A 22,052-nucleotide genomic window follows, 5' to 3' on the forward strand; every position below is an offset into this window, starting at 1 on the left:
GGCCGTGCGCAGTGGCCGCTCGGTTTGATGCGTCATGTCACGGAAGGTGCGGCCCCTCCCGCCGGAGGTTCGAGTCCTCCCTCGGGCATGAGTGTGTGTGTTGCGTAAGTTACTCTAAGTAGTGTGTAAGTCTAGGGACTGATGACCTTACCAGTTTGGTCCCTTAGGAGTTCACACACATTTAAAGTGGCCCACGAGAGTGGAGCCTGAGAGTATTACGCCATTTCCATATGTGACACACACCTAGTGGAACACTTTAGTCATGGATAGCTCTTCGAAACATGTCATAAATTCAGTGAGGAAGTGTCGTCTGATCTACGGCCCCGTGTTTCGACTTAGGTCTATCTGTGGGAAGAAAAAAAAAAAAAAACGCAAAACACTTGAGAGCAAAGCTAACGAGTGTTAATCTTTCTTTTACGATTTGAGTATCAGAGTGAGAGGAACCTGCGTACGCGGAGCAGCCATTACGGATTAGGCTGCGGTGAGGCGAGTAGCGGCAGCGGGCACGCAAGATTTGCGCCGCCCGCAATGAGCCGCTTCCTGTGTTTTGTCGCGGCGCTGCGGCCGCCGCCGAGATGCCGCGCCGCCTCACTCTCTGCCTCTGCCTCTGCCTGTGTGAGCTGCGCCAGGCGGGGGCAGTCCGAGGGCCGCGCCTGCGGCTGACCCAGGCCAGCCGGTAACTGCTCAGAAAGTACGTACGTGTGCGGCACCCGAACAAGTTTGTAACAGGATTAAGAAGTTCGTGACAGGCAGAACGCAGCGCGTTATCCAGGGCAGAGAGTCATACTCAACAAAACTAAATTACGGTGTTCCATTAATACACTACTGGCCATTAAAATTGCTACACCACGAAGAACACGTGCTACAGACGCGAAATTTAACAGACAGGAAGAAGATGCTGTGATATGCTAATGATTAGCTTTTCAGAGCATTCACACAAGGTTGGCGCCGGTGGCGACACCTACAACGTGACCAAAGTTTCCAACCGATTTCTCATACACAAACAGCAGTTGACCGACGTTGCCTGGTGAAACGTTGTTGTGATGCCTCGTGTAAGAAGGAGAAATGCGTACCATCACGTTTCCGACTTTGATAAAGGTCGGATTGTAGCCTCTCGCGATTGCGGTTTATCGTATCGCGACATTGCTGCTCGCGTTGGTCGAGATACAATGACTGTTATCAGAATATGCAATCGGTGGGTTCAGGAGGGTAATACGGAACGCCGTGCTGGATCCCAACGGTCTCGTAGCACTAGCAGTCGAGATGACAGGCATCTTATCCGCATGGCTGTAACGGATCGTGCAGCCACGTCTCGATCCCTGAGTCAACAGATGGGGATGTTTGCAGGACAACAACCATCTGCAGGAACAGTTCGACGATGTTTCCAGCAACATGGACTCAGCTCGCAGACCGTGGCTGCGGTTACCCTTGACGCTGCATCACAGACAGGAGCGCCTGCGATGGTGTACTCGACGACGAACCTTGGTGCACGAATGGCAAAACGTCATTTTTTCGGATGAATCCAGGTTCTGTTTACAGCATCATGACGTTCGCATCCGTGTTTGGCGACATCGCGGTGAACGCACATTGGAAGCGTGTATTCGTCATCGCCATACTGGCGTATCACTCGGCGTGAAGGTATGGGGTGCCATTGGTTACACGTCTCGGTCACCTCTTGTTCGCATTGACGGCACATTGAACAGTGTACGTTACATGTCAGATGTGTTACAACCCGTGGCTCTACCCTTCATTCGATCCCTGCGAAACCCTACATTTCAGCAGCATAATGCACGACCGCATGTTTCAGGTCCTGTACGGGCCTTTCTGGATACAGAAAATGTTCGACTGCTGCCTTGGCCAGCACATTCTCGAGATCTCTCACCAACTGAAAACGTCTGGTCAATGGTGGTCGAGCAACTGGCTCGTCGCAATACGCCAGTCACTACTCTTGATGAACTGTGGTACCGTGTTGAAGCTGCATGGCCAGCTCTACTTGTACACGCCATCCAAACTCTGTCTGACTCAATGCCCAGGCATATCAAGGCCAGAGGTGCATCGTCTGGGTACTGATTTATCTATGGACCCAAACTGTGTGAAAATGTAATCACATGTCAGTTCTAGTATAATATATTTGTCCAATGAATGCGCGTTTATCATCTGCATTTCTTCTTGGTGTAGCAATTTTAATGGCCAGTAGTGTATTATACTTCGAATCAACATGGATTCCGGAAAAACAAATCTTGTAAACACTCTCTCTGTTCACCCAGAGCATTATCGACAAGTGCGCCGAGGTTGATGCAGTTTTGCTTGACTTCCGCAAGGTATTCCATACAGTTTTGCCCTCTCGTTAGGTGAACATCGTATTAGATTTGTGACTGGATTCAGAACTCAACTAGTCCTTGGTGACGGAACAAAATCGAAATATATAAGGATAATTTCGTGAGTTCCCTAAGCAGTGTTAACAGAACACTACGGTTTACAAATTACTTTAATGAAACGCATATCGTTGGAGGCTCCATGATGCAAATCGTGAATGTTGCTGTTCTTTATTGGAGGACTGCGTCGACAGAAAACTAGGGAAATGCAGAAAGACCTGCTGGGAATCGATGATTAAATAAATATATGATATACACTGAAGAGCCAAATAAACTGGTACATCTGCCTAATATCGTGTAGGGCCCCCACGAGCACGCAGAAGTGCCGCAGCACGACGTGGCATGGACTCGACTAACGTGTGTAGTGCTGGAGGGAATTGACACCATGAATCCTGCATGGCTGTCCATAAATCCGTAAGAGTACGAGGGGCTGCAGATCTCTTCTGAACAGCACGTTGCAAGGCATTCTCAGAAGAGTGTTCTTGGAGTCACGCTGTAGCAATTCTGAACCTGTGGAATGTCGCATTGTCCACCTGGAACTGCCAAAGTCCGTCCGAATGCACAACGAACATGAATGGATGCAGATCATCAGACAGGATGCTTAAGTGTCACCTGTCAGAGTCGTATCTAGACGTATCAGGGGTCCCGTATCACTCCACCTGCACGCTCCACACACCATCACAAAGCCTCCACCCTCTTGAACAGTCCCTTGCTGTCATGCAGGGTCCATGGATGCATGAGGTTGTCTCCATACCTGTACACGCCCTTTTGAGAGGTGGCATGAGCCCCCTCTCATATTTCTATCTTACTCTGAGTAATTCGATTTTCCTCTTTAATTGCATGCGGTGAAAAGTCGCTATTCCTTTACACGCGGACTTCCCACGCAGTGTCTCTCGTCACCCCGGTGGTCCGGTGACAGGCGGGTTCTGCTAATCTTGAAAGGGTTCAGCTGACGGGTGTGAGGGAGTCGAGTGGATGCTTTCCAGACGTCGACATTGTCATAAGAGCGGGGGCGACACGCCCACAGGGGCCTGACTGAGTGGCTGGGCTAGAGATTCCGCTACTTCGCAGAAACTTGGTGAAAACACTTTCTGGCGGGCTACCATCGAGGTGTGGGAATGATTTGTGTTCCCAGGCAGTCTTGGCGGGAAAATTCCCGCGTTTTCTGCAAAATCATAACTGTGATTGGCTTGCTCAGGGGATAGTTCCGTGACGTAGCAAAATCGGCGCAGAAATTGGCGGCAAGTATCTTCATTGGTGGAATAGTAGTGCGTCAGTAATAGAGTGGAATTTTTCGCCGGTTTACGAGTTTCTGATTGGAATGTTTAACCACGACCACTGTCGTGGGGGCGGGAATGTTCTGTGTTCGGCTTGTATGGGCACTCTTGAGGGAGTTGGCTCTCGCCTTTCGGTCGGAGTAGGTTACAAGACTGAGCTCTCGCTGCTCTGGACAGCCTGCCTTCCGTTGGCTGTTTAATATACTCTCATTTAATTGTAACTGTTTGACGAAGTTGCTGAAGTTTCGACTTCAACGTAACTTTCCGAGTACAGTTGGCAATTGAGCGTTCTGCGTACAAGCGGCCTATGTTGTCCATCTTGAGCAGTTTTGGCTAAAGTTGACTGTATCGGAGTTACTGTGTGACTTCGCTTGTTAAAATCAATCACTGTACCGTCAGTGGTGTGGCGAGCCTCCTCCGTCTCCCTCAGAGGCGCATTTGTATTGATAGGAAGTCTTTAATCTGGATGAACCAGACCAGGATAATTTGTTTCGGACTATACTCGCGACATTATCATCACCACGACGGGACTTCGAAGCCATCGCTTCTGGTACGCCAGATCGTGTCCTTGTAGTTAAGAAGACAGCTTGGTAATGTTTGTCCGCAGCACCGGCAGGTTAGGGAATTTTGCTCTGTGATAATCAGAGCTTAGCAGAGCGCGCCTGTTCCCGTCTTTTCTAACGTGGTTCTGTCTTGGGTGTTCATTGTCTGAGTTCTCACTATTGGAGCAGCAATTAATGTTGGGTTGGATGGGTGTTTCTCTTAAGATTTAAGTTGCAAGGAATTGGCTCCACATACCACTTGGTCATAAACGTCACAAGCTAGTTTACGGACAACTTCACCTTCACAGCATTTATTTGAGTATAATTTAACGTATTGTAAATGTTTCATGTGTTGTGTTTATTATTTTGAGTTTAGTCATAATAAATCAAATTGTTATTTTGGACAGAGCTTTCATTCTGTAGATCGGTAGAGCAACCCTTTCATTTCTCACCACGTTAATGAAACTTATTTATCAAATTAATTTCTATCAAATTAAATTATTGCAGGTGCCAAACTCTTTTCTACTCCACTTGCAGGGTCGATTAGAGTCAGTTCGCGTTTCTTCTTAATCCAAGTGCAACAGCAAAAGTCGGAGTTAGAAAAGGGAGGGCTTAGAGCATCATTTCCATTTTGAAGATTCTAGAAGAATTTAGTGTTAAATACACTGCTAGCCCCGGCACCTCGCACTTTCACTCGATACAATTTGAAACGAAAATCGTCCGACCAGGCAACATGTGTCCAGTCATCAACAGTCCAATGTCGGTATTGACGGGCCAAGGTGAGGCGTAAAGCTTTGTGTCATGCAGACATCAAGGGTACACGAGTGGGCACTCGGCTCCGAAAGTCCATATCGATGATGTTTCGTTGATTAGTTCGCACCCTGACACTTGTTGATGGCCCTGCAAATGAAATCTACAGTAGTTTGCGGAAGGGTTGCGCTTCTGCCACGTTGAACAATTCTCTTCAGTCGTCCTGGTCCCTTTCTTGCAGTATCTTTTTCCAGCCGCAGCGATGTCGGAGATTTCATGTTTTAACAGATTCCTGATATTCACGGTACACTCGTGAAATGGTCGTACAGGAAAATCCCCACTTCATCGCTGCCTACAAGATGCTGTGTCCCATCGCTTGTGCGCCGACTATAACACCAAGTTCAAACTCACTTAAATCTTGATAACCTGCCGTTGCAGCGGCAGTAAGCAACTAACAAGTGCGCCAGATACTTGTTGTCTTATATAGGCGTTGCCGACTGCAGCGTCATATTCTGCCTCTTTACATATCTCTGTGTTTGAATACGCATGCCTATACCAGTTTGTTTGGCGCTTCAGTGTATAAGCGAATAGTCGACCAAGAGAACCACTAGTGTTCGATTGCACTACTGGTGACAAATCACTGGAAGCACTACCAACCGTAAAGTATCGAGGAGTAACCATCCGGAGCGACCTGAAGTGGAGCGACCACATAAAACTAATTGTAGGAAAAAACAGTTAGGAAACGTAATTTTTTCACGAAAGGAGTGGCGCGTTTCATTATGGGATAGCTTAGTCTGCGCAAGAGCTTAATGGAGATGCTCTACAAACTCCAGGAAAAGGCGCTACAAGAGAGACTTTGTGTATCACAGAGAAGTTTGCTGGTGAAATTTCAAGACCGCATGTTGAAAGAACAGTTGGTAAGTATATTACTTCCGTCCACGTACGTCGCGTGAAATGATGATGACGAGAAAATCATTCTTCCAACGCGTGAGACATGAATGTGAAAGGGAAGTGAAGATAGTCGTCACAGAAGTACACTCTGCCACACAACGTAAGGTAGCTTGTGCAGTATGTAGGAGTAAGATTTGCAGACGCTATTACTTATAATTAGTTTCGCGGATGACACTGAGTAAATCTCATCTTACACAAACTCTAGCAACAATGAACAATGTAAAATTATGCAATTCGCAAAACTGAGGAAGATAATATCCTATAACTACAATGGCGATGAGTCACAATTGTGATCAATGAATTCATATTGGAGTATACCATTTTAGGAATAAGACAGTGATAAGCAGCGGAAGTGCGACCGTACTGTGTTAGCGTTGTTGTGCCGCAAATCGCAAGTAAGCACCGAACTGGTCATGTCTAAATCAAATGTTAAAGACATTCTCCAGAATATTTTGAAGCAAAGAAAAGTGTGTTCAAAGTCTGTCACGCTTACGTTGACTCCGAAGCAAAGACAAGGACACGCGGGCGCCTGCCGCATCTTGATTGAAATTAAAAACGCGGACAGTTATTTTCTAGAAAAAAATCGTCACAGGTGACGAGACCTGATGTTATCTATACGATCCTACCACGAAACAAAAAAATATTGGGTCACTGACGGATCGCCGCGACCGGAGGAGGTGTGAAGGTGACGCGCGAATTTAACAAGACCCCAAAGACTTCTCTGACAGTTACATGTGGTTGTATGAACATTCTGTATGCGTTACACTCAAGTAGCAGGAGACTAAGTATAACACCTGAAGCATTAAACCACCATCTTATCTTCTGTCTCTTATAAATCCAGTCTCAAACGTTTTTGGACTGACTGCGTATACTACAGCTCCCTACGTTTCGCTTTTGTAGGGACTGCCAAGACGATCTTAGAGCAATCATCTGATGTATAAGGCATCTAAGAAGTCCTTCCCGCGCTCCACACGCTGATGGTAAGGGAAGCAGCGTCAAGGGTAACCGCAGCCATGGTCTCCGAGCTGATAGTCCATGCTGCTGCAAACGTCGTCGAACTGTTCGTGCAGATGGTTGTTGTTTTGGCAACGCCCCCATCTGTTGACTCAGGTATCGAGACGTGTCTGCGCGATCCGTTACAGCCATGAGGATAAGATGCCTGTCATCTGGACTGCTAGTGATACGAGGCCGTTGGGATCGAGCACGGCGTTCCCTATTACCCTCCTGAACCCACCGATTCCTTATTCTGCTAACAGTCATTGGATCTCGACCAACGCGAGCAGCAATGTCGCGATACGATAAACCGCAATCTCGATAGGCTACAATCCGACCTTTATCAAAGTCGGAAACGTGATGGTACGCATTTCTCCTCCTTCCACGAGGCATCACAACAACGTTTCACCAGGCAACGCCGGTCAACTGCTGTTTGTGTATGAGAAATCGCTTGTAGGTGTCGCCACCGGCGCCAACCTTGTGTGAATGCTCTGAAAAACTAATCATTTGCATATCACAGCATCTTCTTCCTGTTGGTTAAATTTCGCGTCTGTAGCACGTCATCTTCGTGCTGTAGGAATTTTAATGGGCAGTATTGTATGTCACTGACACATTGGCGATCTGGGATGTGTGATGAAAAACCAAACACCTGGTTACTGTTACTTCTGTGTTGGATGGAAGCACTCATCAGAACCGTGATGACTCTCTACAAAGTGTACCGATCACGCAGATAGAACGTCAAATGATGACTAATAGGGATGCTGCCCACAGGCGTTTCAAGGCAGATCCGAAACCCGAGCGTTTCGAAGAATATTGAAAGCTACGGAACAGAGTGAAACAATGCATTCGCAATGCTAAAATCAGGCACGCTCGCTCCCTTGTATGCAGCGATCTGACGCCCACGACTCTATGGAAGAATCTCCGTAGCTTGGGGGTCGGAAAGGCAAAATCGGAAACTACTTTTCATGTGTCAGCTAACGAATTAAATGAATTCTTCTCTGCACCTCTGAATACCAGCACGGCTGATAATTACCGTCCACAAGAATCCCCAAACAGGATAACTAACAACGATAGCTTCCATCTAAAACATGTAACAACAAATACGGCAAGAAAAGCAATAATGAGAATCTCTTCTGATGCAATAGGCAACGACAGTATCGGTATAACCATGATTAAGAATGTTGCCGATATCTTAGTACCTGTCTTAACTGACATATTTAATTTTTCCCTCGTGAACGGAATATACCCCACTGCATGGAAAAGAAGCATAATTCGACCCATCCCTAAGATCGAAAACCCGCAACTGCCTAGTGATTACCGACCAATCAGCATACTGCCTGCTGTTTCCAAAGCACTCGAATATATTGTTCATGAGCAAATCACTGAACACTTGCATGAATTCAGCCTATATGACAAATTTCAATCCGGTTTCCGTAAACATCACAGCACAAACACTGCTCTAATTAAAGTAACTGATGACCTGAAATGTGCCATCGACAATCGAAAAGCAACAATATTGACGCTAATGGACTTCAGCAAAGCTTTTTACACTGTTAACTTTGACATATTGCTCAGAAAAATGCAACAGCTTAATTTCTCTGATAGTGCAATGAGATGGTTTGAAAGCTACTTAAAAGACAGACAGCAATGTGTTGTCTGCGTAAATGAAAAATCTTCCTGGAAACATGTTTCCTCGGAGTGCCACAAGGATCAGTCTTAGGACCACTTTTGTTTTCTTTATATGTCAACGATATTTCGTCGGTTCTGTCCTCCCGTAAATATCATTTCTATGCCGACTACCTCCAGCTCTACCTAAGCGTCAGACCTGAAGACGTAAACACTTCAATCGCTCAGATGAATGATGATCTGTCTTCAGTAGTGACATAGGCGAAAAGCCTGGGGCTTAAACTAAATGCAAAAAAGACGCAAGTAATCTTAATAGCCCATCAGAAATTAATAAGTTCAGATTTCCGCGAACGGCTACCTCCTATTCTGCTCGACGGTACTCCAATACCATATCAGAAAACAGTGAAGAACTTGGGTGCAACTTTGGATGAGCATCTCAACTGGGCGGAGAATACAGTCGCAGTGTGCCGAAAGGCGTCTGCTTGTCTCTATGCTCTCAAAAAGTTTCGGAACATATTTCCACAGGACTTGAAACGCCAGCTCGTACAAGCACTCATCTACCGAACCTCCACTATTGTGATGTGATTCAACAAGGCACGAGTAGTGAAAACAAAAGACGGCTAGAGCTAACCATGAATGCCTGTGTGCCTTACACCTGTAACATTCGCCGATATGATCATGTTAGTGCTTCATACTCCGAGCTAGGGTGGCTGCGGCCGGACAAACTGCGTGACTACCACACTCTATGTCTACTCCACCGACTCCTCGTCGCGCAAGCACCCCAGTACCTTGCTTCAGAGATTAAAAACCTGTCATGCCATCGTAATCGAAACACGAGGTCACTCTTATTTGGTATCCTAACTGTGCCCACTCACAAAACAAAAATTTTTGCAAACTCCTTCTCAGTTGCCGCTGTCCGCCTCTGGAACAAACTGCCCCTTACCTTGCGCAAAATTCAATCTCCTGCTGCTTTTAAGAAGAAGTTGAAGCATTTCCTACTATCATCCTCATAAAGTTCTCCACAAAATTAATGTACTAGGCCAATCCTCTCATCTGTCAAATAGCAAAGCTAGCGTCTCCTACCTTTCTCCTGAGATGCCTTCCTCTTCATCTATCTCTATTAGCCAGGCAATCTTCTTTTCCTTTATATTGCCTTAATTATGTTTCATCATGTCTATTCTTCTCCTCCCTTCACCATGAGTCTCCCTCATACTCCCTGCTGCCAGCACTCCTATCTAAAATTTGTCTCTTCAATAATGTCTAATTATAACAGTACTTATGATCTACGAATATAAACTCTATATGTATGTATTTTTCCAGGTGTACCTTTCTAATTGTTTATTTCACTTTTTGTACTAGATGTAGTTTAACATGCCTACTAAAACGTATGAATGTAAAATAAGTAGAATGCCTGGTTAGATGTAAGAGAGGGCCTGATGGCCCTGATCTTGCCAGGTTAAATAAATCAATAAATAAAAATAAATAAAATAAAATAAATAAATTTGGCACAGCGAAGGTTGCAAACGTTTATGACGCGGAGGGTCAGTATCTCACACACAATAGCAAGAATTGGACAGAGGGTTCTTATTTCAGAAATGGAGATGATAATATTGAGTTAACAGCAGTTAACGGAAGTCCCCAGGTGCAAAAATGAATGCAAGGACCAACAGAACTAAATCCACTAATTGAACAATCAGAACGACCGAGGTTCTAGAGAAAAACCTGTTTAAGACTAACGGAAACACAATAAGTAAATTGTCTTCCGTCGACTCCGTTCAGTTCCCGTTAAGACTTTTGTTCTGGACGTTTTCACTCAAATTAGAGACGTTATATTAGAGATTCGTTAGATGCTTTTACGATTTGTAGAGTGACTGGCTATACGAGCACCAAGCTCAAAAGCTTCACTGCAAACCCAGACAAGAAGACCCTACAACCGGTTCGGCCATCTCTTGGTCCATTAGCCACAACTGCTCGACAATAGTCCATTCAAGCCTGTCGTCGCTGCTCAGTGCACAGTAATATGAACTGTAGAAGTAAATGGCGAAGTCTCCCAATTTCCAATAATTCAAGACGACTCAAAGCTCGATAGAAAAAAGAAACTCGGGTTGGGAATTAATTCCATCAAATTTCAATTTTACTATCGTTGCCACACGTATGTTGACAAGATTTTCAAGATGTTCAAAAAATTTCTAAGGTGTTTGCCAGTCAGCCAGCCAGCTCATCGTTTAATAGAGCCTGAAGACTCCAAGTCGCTGAGTATACCAAGTAGGAGATAGTCAATGGTGGTAGGAGAACTTCTAAAAATGTTGATATCTCTGTGTCATGCATATAACTGAGCACTGAGCACGCTGAGTTCAAAGTCAAATCGCTAGACTTCGATTTGGAACGAACGAAGTTCAGATACCCGTATCTCGATCCCCGTATGTGTTTTTCAAAGTTCGATTAAATCTCTTGAATGTAGGGATGGTTCCTTCCACTAGGCCTCTAACGTTTAATTAAGCTAATACCGCATTCGTAATGATCCAGACGTCGATGATAACTGCCTTTCCTCTTCATTTGAGTCTTTCGAAACAATTGGCACGAGGCCTATTACAACAGCCGATGTATGTCGCTGCTGACCATCTCTGCACACAAAAATTAACGTGCACTGCGTTCCGCCTGCACGTCTGCGACTGTGTCTTGAGTGTACCATGTCAGTGGCCAGGCCGGTAATTGATCCCGAGCGCATTTATTCGTTATCGTCAGCAACCAGGGGCTAATTCTGCACAGATCCAGCTAGGACTGTTCTTCTCAGTACTCGGCGCCTCATCACTCATCCAGTTAGCCCCTCCCCCCCCCCCCCCCAAACCGCCCACCCCCCTCACCACTCACAGCCTGTTTCCGTTGACGTTGATGTATTGTCACAATTAATCATGGTCGCAATATTGTTTCGCACCCATTATGGAACCATAACGTTACGACCGCACATCAGTGGATCCTATATTCTTCGTTTGTCCTTTCTATTGTTCAGTTAAAGCATTTTCAGTTGCTTTTAAATGTATTTCGACAAGTATCATTTATTCGTTAAGGCCAGCGTTCTCAGGAAAAAAAATGCTTACAGTTGTCACATCTAATTATCGAACATGCAGTGCTACTTTGTCCCATAGAAGTCTATTGAACCTAGAATGAACAAAGCCCGACAAATATATTTTATTGCTCTGCTGTATTGTTTTTTCATGGCGTTCCAAAATCAGGAATTCACTCAACTTATAAAGTATTTTCGTTCCTTTTTGCGATCGTTCGGTCTGATCTTCCAGTACGTACCCTTTTCAAATACATATATTTATGTCGGAATGAAAGAAAGTACATTAAACAACTCACCGGCCGCTGTGGCCGAGGGGTTCTAGGCGCTACAGTCTGGAACCGCGCGACCGCTACGGTCGCAGGTTCGAATCCTGCCTCGGGCATGGATGTGTGTGATGTCGTTAGGTTAGTTAGGTTTAAGTAGTTCTAAGTTCTAGGGGACTGATGACCTCAGAAGTTAAGTCCCATAGTGCTCAGAGCCATTTGAGCCATTAAACAGCCCAAAAAGCTGAAGTCCATTCTCTGCTCTCGTTGGTTGCACACCGCGTCTTGTACTCGTCCACCAAGGCGCTTGAGGTCACGGCACCAAGTTACGACACCTGAAGATGGACGTATAAGAGCCCAAAACAGGTCGCGTGTTAAATAAAAGAACCTTACAACTGTAGCGGTATATTCAACTTTTGCTTTATTTAAAAAGCTTTAAGAGTATCCACATAAGAAATTCGGAGGATTTACTTTTCAGCACGCCCTTGTATCTTTCCGCCTTAGTTCTATGATTCATAAAATGGTAGCTTCATATTAGGGAAATACATTTTGCAATTTGGATTTGTAGGGGGGACTGACAATTATCGAGACATTCTATTTTCATTTTAGGTTCGAGAAAATGATATGACGTTTGTTTCAGAAGTATTAGAGGCGATTCCTACATCTATGTCTATGTAAATATCCTGCGAGTCACTGTATACTTTACTGCAGAAAATATTTGTAGCATTACTGGTCGCTCCCATTCGTGTTTATTTGGCAACTGGTCTTGTATCCGAACAGATGACCAGATGATCTCCGACGTAGTCAGCCCGAAGCCTCTAAGCGGCACCACACTCAAGACTTTTTCGAATCTGAGGTGAGCCTAGCGCCGCCAGTACCGGTTCCTCGCAGCTGGGAATGAACCCAGGACCGCCAAAGTGCTTCAGCAGTCCTCGGCAGATCGTCTAATGCTCCGCAAGCAGCACTCGAATCGATGAATTACTGTGTTGTGGTCATCTTTAGAAATCTTTTTATTTGCTAAGATCGCAAGAATAGGTATAACGATTACTAGTTTCGATCTGTTAAATGGCCATCTTCAGATCATCTAATAGAGATTAGTGTCTCCATCGACTACTGAAGCAAGGCGCTTTGTCGCAATCGTGTTCATAATTTCAAACCTCAATTTTTGACTTCTGAATTCGAAACACGATTGTGGCATAAGCGACTTGCTTCAGTAGTCGATTTAGACACTGCTTTCCATTATCTGATCATTTAGCTAGTCAACACTAGTAATCAGGGCACCCATCCTTACGATCTTGGCAAATAAGTGCTACACTATATTTTAAGAACGCCTCCTACAACACTGACAATGTCAGGTAATTACTATGATTTTTTTGTCGTGGATTTGTTTAAGGTGTCCTCATTCTGTGGACTCCGCATGAGTTCGTCGTTGGTTCCGTTGATGACGCTTGGACTGTGAGTAGGTTTAAATGTTCATGTGCTACTGATAAAGTTGGGTGGACTGATATACAAATGCATGTGTATGTGGTTTGCCATTCGTGGTTGATGGCTGTGATAAATAAACTGATCTCTGGTCGGACGGGCCGAAAATAAATGTGTGTATGTCTCTGTACACGCCCTACCCACCTTATCTTGCTCTTATGGATCGCACAGCAAATATACGCCGGAGGCTATGGAATTATTTCTCTTTTGTGTTTTTTCCATTATCTATACGTATTAAACAACATTTACCCTTCCTTGTAGCTACATAAGTTCTCCTAGCATCGCCACAAACTTGAACCATATTAAATAAATCGATTGGTAACAGCACTATCAACTCGGCTATTAATTTCTCTCAATTTGCCCTTCATACGGAATTACTGAGAACATCAGATTAATGGTTAATGGTTGGAGGAAAAGAGTGTTGTCTGCGCCAGTATTCTCTCAACAAAACCCTACATCCATAACTGTTTTTTTAATTATTTCCTCAATGCACGGAATTATTGAGAACATCGAGAACATCAAATTAATAATTAATAAATGGAGGACGAGAGTGTTGCCTGCGCCAGTATTCTCTCAACAATATCTTACATCCATAACTGATTGTTTAACTAGTTTCTCATTGCACGGTTCCTTTATATTCACACTAGATATTGGTAGCTTTGAGGAATGAAATAGTGAAGGCAGCAGAGGATCAAGTAGGTAAAAAGACGAGGGCTAGTAGAAATCCTTACGTAACAGGAGAGATACTGAATTTAATTGATGAAAGGGGAAAATACAGAAATGCAATAAGTGAAGCAGGCAAAAAGGAATACAAACGTCTCAAAAATGAGTTCAACAGGAAGTGCAAAATGGCTAAGCAGGGATGGATAGAGGACAAATGTAAGGATGTAGAGGCTTATCTCACTAGGGGTAAGATAGATACTGCCTACAGGAAAATTAAAGAGACCTTTGGAGAAAAGAGAACCACTTGCATGAACATCAAGAGCTCAGATGGAAACCCGGTTCTAAGCAAAGAAGGGAAAGCAGAAAGCTGGGAGGAGTATATAAAGGGCCTATACAGGGGCGATGTTCTTGAGGACAATATTATGGAAATGGAGGAGGATGTAGATGAAGATGAAATGGGAGATATGTTACTACATGAAGAGTTTGACACAGCACTGAAAGACCTAAGTCGAAACAAGACCCTTGGAGTAGATAACATTCCATTAGAACTACTGACAGCCTTGGGAGAGCCAGTTCTGACAAAACTCTACCATCTGGTGAGCAAGACGTATGAGACAGGCGAAATTCCCGCAAACTTGGACAAGAATATAATAATTCCAATCCCAAAGAAAGCAGGTGTTGACAGATGTGAAAATTACTGAACTATCAGTTTAATTAGTCACAGCTGCAAAATACTAACGCGAATTCTTTACAGACGAATGGAAAACTGGTAGAAGCCGACCTCGGGAAAGATCAGTTTGGATTCAGTAGAAATGTTGGAGCACGTCGAGGCAATACTGACCCTACGACTTATCTTACAACAGAAGATGGGTTAAGGAAAGGCAAACCTACGTTTCTAGCATTTGTAGACTTAGAGAAAGCTTTTGACAATGTTGACTGGAATACTCTCTTTCAAATTCTGAAGGTGGCAGGGGTAAAATACAGGGAGCGAAAGGCTATTTACAATTTGTACAGAAACCAGATGGCAGTTACAAGAGTCGAGGGACATGAAAGGGAAGCAGTGGTTGAGAAGGGAGTGAGATAAGGTTGTAGCCTCTCCCTGATGTTATTCAATCTGTATATTGAGCAAGCAGTAAAGGAAACAAAAGAAAAGTTCGGAGTAGGTATTAAAATCCATGGAGCAGAAATAAAAACTTTGAGGTTCGCCGATGACATTGTAATTCTGTCAGTGACATTGAAGGACTTGGAAGAGCAGTTGAACGGAATGGACAGTGTCTTGAAAGTAGGGTATAAGATGAACATCAAAAAAAGCAAAACAAGGATAATGGAATGTAGTCGAATTAAGTCAGGTGATGCTGAGGGAATTAGATTAGGAAATGAGACACTTAAAGTAGTAACGGAATTTTGCTATTTGGGGAGCAAAATAACTGATGATGGTAGAAGTAGAGAGGATATAAAATGTAGACTGGCAATGGCAAGGAAAGCGTTTCTGAAGAAGAGAAATTTGTTAACATCGAGTATAGATTTAAGTGTCAGGAAGTCGTTTCTGAAAGTATTTGTATGGAGTGTAGCCATGTATGGAAGTGAAACATGGACGATAAATAGTTTGGACAACAAGAGAATAGAAGCTTTCGAAATGTGGTGCTACAGAAGAATGCTGAAGATTAGATGGGTAGATCACATAACTACTGAGGAGGTATTGAATAGAATTGGGGAGAAGAGGAGTTTGTGGCACAACTTGAATAGAAGAAGGGATCGGTTAGTAGGACATGTTCTGAGGCATCAAATGATCACCAATTTAGTATTGAAGGGCAGCGTGGAGGGTAAAAATCGTAGAGGGAGACCAAGAAATGAATACACTAAGCAGATTCAGAAGGGTGTAGGCAGCAGTAGGTACTGGGAGATGCAGAAGCTTGCACAAGGTAGAGTAGCATGTAGAGCTGTATCAAACGAGTCTCAGGACTGAAGACCACAACAACAACATTTAATGGAAGAGACCGAATCCAGAATCGTAATGTTAGTAGCTAATCAAATACTGCTGAAGTATTTCGTATTTAACTCGACTGAGTATTCTTGCTCTAATGATGTTATCGTATGCAAAATGAAAAGAAATACATAACATCTCAGCACCGTAAAAGGCAGCAAACGGAAAGTAATGTAACAATTCATCAGCAGATATGACGCTCGTACATCCTGATAGCGCTACCGAGAAACCGGAAAAACCAAGCGGACGTTCTTTTTACTGTGCTGCGTCACGAAGTGTCGTCTGCAGTCGTTGTACATCTCCCGCCAGATAAAATTCAGGATTCCCCCCTCCCATCACTCCTCTTGCATCACCGCTGTTAACGTCTTCAGAATAACCTTGTTTGTAATCTTACTTTGGAGAAGTACAAGATGTTATGAAATACATCTGTTGTTGCACTTTGTTTTCTATAAGATTTCTAACGTGTTGAATTATGCACAGGTGTTACGCAAGGTAGGTAAACGTGACAATCATTATGATGGCTGTTCACTCAATAACTTAATGTCTTGCGACAGTACAGTGGAGATGTTCTGTTCTTCCGTTTGGCTGGGGTGGAAACGGCTATTTCTGAACTTCTGGATCTGCTGCTTAATCAACTCTGATATTAGGTTGGTGCCCTGATCCGTAATTATTGTGTCGAGAATGCCAATCTTTAACAACCAATTGTTCATCATAGCATGTGCCACTGATTTCACTTGTTAATTTGGTATTGTAATTATTGCGATATAATGTGGAAAGTGGTATTTTATGTTTAACAAGTAACGGTTACCTGTAGTTGATTGGACGCAAAATGTCCGTCCCATCATTTCAAATGACTTGTATACCGTTGGACATTTTTGCAATGGTACTCGTTGATACCTGAGACCAGCACATTGTGCACACAGTATAAATAGATCGATTTCCTTCCTCTTCAGCCTCCACCAGTATTCTTCAGCAATTCAGTGATCAGATGCCCTTCATTCTCCATGACATGCTAATATATGGTTGTGTACTTCTCTCATCATTTCTTCTTTCAAAGCTGCAGGTACCATAACACATAACCTATGCTTTGCCACCCCATCCAAGCGCCCCTTATACGTCACTAAATGCAGCTGTGTCCTAAATAACTGGCAGTACATGTCAGCAGTCTGTGCTTTTTGCCACTCAGCCAGTTCTCTGCAAAGTGCTTATATGACCTCAATCTGTTTGCTGAAGCCATTGCTATTGTTACGTTCCCTGCTGTGTTTTTGTACTACCTTGTAGTAAAATTCACTCTACTCTAATGCCCAATGGGCTAATCTACTTGTGGGATCTTTCAGACCTAGTACTAACTTATTGCTGCATTGTCCATCAAAACTATGAATTTCCTAACATACAGGTAACAATGAAAATGTGTAATGCGATAAATGACACTCAGCATTTTGTTCTCTGTGGTTCAGTATTTCTGTTCAGCTTGATTCAATCTTCTCGACACATATACTGCTGGGTGTTCTTCCCTATCTGTAACCTGATATGCAACACAGCCAGTCACCAGACTGTCTGTGTCAGAGGATGAGATAAATTCTTCTTGTGACCTGGAAGTATTAATACCTGGCTCATCGTTAGTTCCTCATTCAGTTTCTCGAATGTGACCTGATCCTCAGTTGACCACCGTAAGTTCACACTTCTTTCAACAAATGAGTGAACAATCTAACAAATTCATGAGCACTTCGATGAATTCTCTATAATAGTTACACAGTCCTACAGATGATTGCAATTGATTCATTGTTTGCAGCTGTAAAGAAGCAAGGGCAACAAATATCAATCACCTGGATCAGTCTTTACAGCATTTTGGTAATCACATGACCTAGATAGTTTACCTCTATTGAAACAAAGCGACATTTTTCAGTACTTAATGTTAAACATGCAACATGTTCAACACTTCCTCCATTTGTTAAGTGTGCTTGTCTAGATCTTTAGAAAACACAATAATAATTTCTAAATAGATCATATTCTAGCACTCCGTTGTCAGGCCACAAGTGGCTCATAGGGACCATCCGACCGCCGTGTCATCCTTAAATGAGGATGCGGATAGGAGGGGCGCGTGGTCAGCACACCACTCTCCCGCTCGTTACGATGGTTTTCTGTGACCATAGCCGCTACTATTCGGTCGAGTAGCTTCTCATTTGGCATCACGAGGCTGAGTGCACCCCGAAAAATGGTAACAGCGCGTGGCGGCCCGGACGGTCACCCATCCAAGTGCCGGCCACAGCCAACAGCGCTTAACTTCGGTGATCTGATGGGAACCGGTGTATCCACTGCAGCAAGGCCGTTGCCAGATCATATTCTGCCATGGTTTAAAGCCCCTAAACACAACATTCAGTAACGTATGGAACATGGCTGGTACATTTCTAAAACTGAGTGGAATCTGCTAACACTGATAATGATCCCATGCAACGGTAAACGTGGTCTTCTGTAACCACTTCCAACTGGTGATATTCACTCTTGTGGAGAAATATTTACATTGACCTAGATTGTTCAAAGTCTCCGTTATGTTCAGTATAGGATGTGTATCCATGACCGTTGCATTTAGATATTAGTAACTGCAATAAAAGTTGTGTTTCTTTGTTCTCTCTGATGACTTTTTTGGAACAATGACAATGGCTACTCCCCATGGAATATCACTCTCAGTTACTGAATCAGCCAACTGCTGACTGATGAATTCATTCGTTACACTCTGCAGGTTGCCTGGGTATTCTGTACTGGTGTACCATTACCAGCAACATCTGTGTCTCAGCTTAGACTCCCGACAGGAAATGGGAGCTTATTCCCCATTGGGATTCTAAGCTGACGCGTAGGTGTTGCCTGGCAATGGTACACTAGGACTGAACAGATCCGCGAGACCTGTTACCATAGTTGCCATATCTGGCTTATCCATTCCTTTTGAATGCTTCACCTCCTCACGTGAAGCAGATGCACTGACGATTTGCTTGCGGCACAAGTCTCTACATGACCCATCCAAATTGTCCTCACCTAGGGCGTCCAAATTAGTAACCACTAACGCTTTAGACAGATTCATTTCATCAGAGCCAAAATTATCTACACTCACTGGAACCCATCTCTATAACCTGTACTAGTGTCATGTTTTCTACTCACAAAACAATGTGAAGTATCCAATTCGTCTTTGCGTTCCACTTGTTCTACAACACACAACATATCGATCAGTAGACCAGTACCCGCTCTCACCCAGAGTAATTTTGCTGTACGTCTTAGCAGTTTTTCATTGAATTCAGCTTTTGTGTGAAAGTGTAGACACCTTATTTGGTTCCACCTTCATTATATATTAAAAAAAAGTTCAGCTTTGCGAATTCCTAAGGGACCAAACTGCTGAGGTCATCGGTCCCTAGACTTACACATTACTTTAACTTATGCAAAGAACAACACACACACCCATGCCCGAGGGAGGACTCGAACCTCCGGCGGGAGGGGCCGCGCAGTCCGTGACATGGCGCCTCAAACCGCGCGGCCCCTCCGCGCGGCACCTTCATTATCAGCGAACCTTGCAACAATGTATCACCTGCAGCTGCCGTACCCAGCTGGATCTACGTCCAACTGGGTTCGAAAATATGTCTCGAAAGATCAATTTTTGAATTATGGTCATTCAGAAAATCTGTTCCTAGGATTGTGTAATACCCCACACTGACACGGAGTAATACTTCCATACGTTTCTGAAAATTCTTTGCTCCAGTAAAGAAACTGAGCAGCACTATCCCTAACATGATTCCATATCAGAGTCCCCTACTTCACGTAACCTATATCATGGGGACGTCATTCTCTTCGTATTGAGTTACTGGCACATGAGCTCCTGTGTTTACAAAAGCCTATGTTCCATTCTGTTTATCATGCCCGGCAAGCATACACATCTACCACAAACACTCAGACAGAGGTACAAGGAAAACGACATTAATTGGCTGGCTCTGAGCACTATGCGACTTAACTTCTGAGGCCATCAGTCGCCTAGAACTTAGAACTAATGAAACCTAACTAACCTAAGGATATCACACACATCCATGCCCGAGGCAGGATTCGAACCTGCGACCGTAGCGGCGGTTCCAGACTGTAGCGCCTAAAACCGCTCGGCCACTCCGGCCGGCGGCTGAGACAGTTCAAGCTAGGAAGCAAAGTAGGTCTTCTCTGAAGATAAATCTGCGATATTCTTATAGTTGTCGGAAGGAAGATACGAACATGGGGATAACTGGCGATAAAGTTACGATGCTGCTGTTTGTGACTGGTAGTAACTAAAACTATATTGTGATGATAATGCATATTGGTGACGATGATGTTCATGGCATTGGTGATACTGGTGACAGCGATTATTTTGATGATGATTATGATTTTATTATTATTATTTCACGGTGACATTAATGACACTGACTATACGATAATGATGATGATCATCATCATTGAGTACTATTATGCTGGCGATGATAGTGGTAGCGACAATGATTATAATGGTGATTTAATTAAACTAAGCACAGAGGAGCTAATGTGACTTAATTTTCAAGTCACTGAAAGGGTAATATTAATTTCAGCATCAGTACACACAATAAGTTTTATTTTATTGGTATGAATGGTTATTAGCATTACTGTCTTAACAACTGTTGTAGGTTCTGACATAAATTCTGTGACTTGTTTTAAACTGTGCGCGTGTTACAGATATTTTAAGCACACACTGAGTCTACAGTAAACACTTTGATGAAGGGAAATGATAAAGAAAGAAGCGATTGCTGCTTGTTGTCTTTTCTGTTTAGCTAGTAGCAGTTTATGAAAGCAAAAGGATGATCATTTCTGAGTCTGTCGGAATGGTAGAGTATCAGTATTCTCCCTTCGGATATAAAATTAGAATTAGCATCGTGCATCAAATTTGCTCATCCGTGTAGCATAGACGGTAAATATTCTCTAATGGTCCGTACAAAACCGTTTTCATCGTTTGCGCTTTCGAGCTGATCCCTGCACTATCTACGCGATTTTTCGTCATCGCCATATTTCCATCACGGCTATAATATACGGGAGTGTGCATCGCACACGCCTTCTAGGCCATCCTGATAAACTCTATTCTAATTTTACTTAGGTTGCTATACGTACTATGGAAGATGAACGAACGTACGCGTGTGGTGTGTGTGTGTGTGTGTATGCGCGAATACACCTAATGACAAAAAGCGATTGATTTTATCTTCTAGTCGTATTAAAAATTACGCAACGTGGTGTGAATGGATGGCTAACGTCAATTAATAATAATGAAATTAAAAAGATGGAAATTTTGGTGCACTTCTACAGTTTCTTGTTTATTGTGAAATTTGTTTGCTTTCTTCTACTCTAGCTTCCTCCCTTTCTCCCTTATGCCTCTGATCATTTTCTAACTAGCACACTATTGTTAAGCGTCATAAAGTATGTGAAGCACAAATACGCTGTGATTCCAAATCGTTCGAAATACTAATATACTGCGTTTCCACACATGAAAGATGATGTCCGTTCAGATTTCGCACCAGTAACAAAAGAATGGCGATGCAAGTGCCACTATGAGGATGCAAATCAGGTTTGCTTTAAATACAAGCTGTAACGGTCGAGAGCAATAGTTACCTTTGACACTGGACGTGGTAATTTGATATTAGTAAAGAATGTCTTTATGGTGGAAAAGACACCATTATCAAAACTCCACTGAGTTTGAATATGGCTACGAGAAGCAGGATGTTCCTTCTTCGATACTGCAGAAACACATGGCAGGAATGTAGCCACTGACTTGATTTCTGTCAGTGGTTGGCACCACAGTGACAGATGATGTTTTCCAACAGGATAACACTCGCCCACATACCGCTGTTGTAGCCCAATATGATCTACAGATTGTCGATATGTTTCCTTGGCCTGTTCGATCACCAGATCTGTCTCCAGTCGAGAGCATATGGGACATCACCGGACGGCAACTTCAGCGTCACCCACAACAAGCATTAACCGTCTCTGTAATGACCGACCAAAGTGCAAGAGGCATGGAACTTCATCCCGCAAACTGACATCCGGCACCCGTACA

At 43.6% G+C, this 22,052-nt stretch overlaps 1 protein-coding gene and 1 pseudogene across 7 annotated transcripts in view; one reads left to right on the forward strand and one right to left on the reverse strand.

Annotated features, from left to right (window-relative positions):
* The window catches only part of LOC124589717 (inward rectifier potassium channel 4-like), a 705,609-nt gene that overhangs the window by 514,960 nt on the left and 168,597 nt on the right, over nucleotides 1-22,052 (forward strand). The gene's annotated exons all lie outside the window — the stretch shown is intronic.
* On the reverse strand, nucleotides 18,187-18,304 carry LOC124597709 (annotated as a pseudogene).

Source organism: Schistocerca americana, chromosome 2 (assembly GCF_021461395.2).
Source record: "Schistocerca americana isolate TAMUIC-IGC-003095 chromosome 2, iqSchAmer2.1, whole genome shotgun sequence".
In the NCBI taxonomy this organism is placed as follows: Eukaryota; Metazoa; Arthropoda; class Insecta; order Orthoptera; family Acrididae; genus Schistocerca; species Schistocerca americana.